Source organism: Amblyomma maculatum, chromosome 10, assembly GCF_055883805.1.
Source record: "Amblyomma maculatum isolate TAMU_Amacu chromosome 10, ASM5588380v1, whole genome shotgun sequence".
Taxonomy (NCBI): Eukaryota; Metazoa; Arthropoda; class Arachnida; order Ixodida; family Ixodidae; genus Amblyomma; species Amblyomma maculatum.
Window position 1 is genome coordinate 100,207,042 of NC_139353.1, and position 1,326 is coordinate 100,208,367.

General features: G+C 42.5%; 1 non-coding gene across 1 annotated transcript; it reads left to right on the top strand.

Annotated features, from left to right (window-relative positions):
* The first annotated feature begins 641 nt into the window (after positions 1-641).
* Positions 642-713, top strand: TRNAP-CGG (transfer RNA proline (anticodon CGG)). Its single transcript has one exon. It is a non-coding gene; the product is annotated as a tRNA-Pro (tRNA).
* The last annotated feature ends 613 nt before the right edge of the window (positions 714-1,326 follow it).

A 1,326-nucleotide genomic window follows, 5' to 3' on the forward strand; every position in this document is an offset into this window, starting at 1 on the left:
ATCTCATTGACGGGATGCTGTCGGTGCCTTTTTATCGGGCATTAGACTGTGGAGGCCCAGGGCAGGACGTTTTGAAAAGAGTTAAGATGCCCGTGAGGCCATCTGCTAAAACATTCCTTTTCAAACTTCACTCTAATACGCTCCCTGTTAAAACCTGGCTGAATGAAAAAGGTACCTTCGTCCCATGGACAACAAATTGCCTGTCGTGCAAAAAACCGGAAACAATTGAACACGTTTTCTTAGAGTGTTGGGATGCTGTCTTTCTATGGGACGTCCTCCAAAGGTCAATTAAAAATGAGCTTCCATTAACTCCTTACGGTATAAGATTCTTACCACTGCAGAACGATGATGCACCTTATGATTTGTTTATGCTTCTTGGCCTTCATAGTTTGTGGAAAACACGAATGCAGGTGCGCCACGCTGATATAGATACACGATCTGCATGTGAAAACTTCATTGAAAGTGCAGTGTATATACGCGAAACTTTACAGATTCAGCAGGATCCACCACAATGGCATTGTCTATTTGATGAGTTGGTGCACTTGAAAAGATTTGAGCCACGTACGCGTTAGCTCAAGCGCAGTGACGTTTTTTATCATGTGTATTTTTGTTTTGTGTTTGACGGCAATAAAGAAAAAAAAAGCTCGTTGGTCTAGGGGCATGATTCTCGCTTCGGGTGCGAGAGGTCCTGGGTTCAAATCCCGGACGAGCCCAATTCTTCTTTTTGCATAACCATGCGTCAGCTCATCATTGCGTCATATGTAAAGCGAACGAAATTTATAATCTTGGCTGCACCTGAAATCCCTTATAATACAGCCGATGCCAGATGCGATGAAGAGAACAAAGGTAACTCTTCACCCGGCCCACAGTTAGGCACACATGATGCTGCGTTCATAGCTTGGTTTGTATTGTTAACAAGAAGCTAGAGCGGGTTCTGACACGTCAAATAACTTTTTTGACATGCTTAGTAATCTACTGATTGGGTTCGTGGTTCTCATTGCTCTCAATGTATGTTTATATATATCTGTTTTACTAGATTTTTTTTGTTGATGTTCCAACATCTTTGTCTGTTCTCATGTATTACTTTATGTACATTGCCCCAACCCCCCTCATTTGATGCCCTGTAAAGGGTCCCTAAGGGTTCAATAAATGATAATGATGATGATGATGAATATCTCCAGCTATATAAGCTACTGACCAACGAGAGATCAGCTGCAGCGGACAAATCCACAGAGGTAAATTGTCCTACACAAGGCAGTCAGGCCTAAGGTAATGATTACGCTGGTCTTCATAGGTATAAGCGAGCGATATGCAGGGCGAAATATT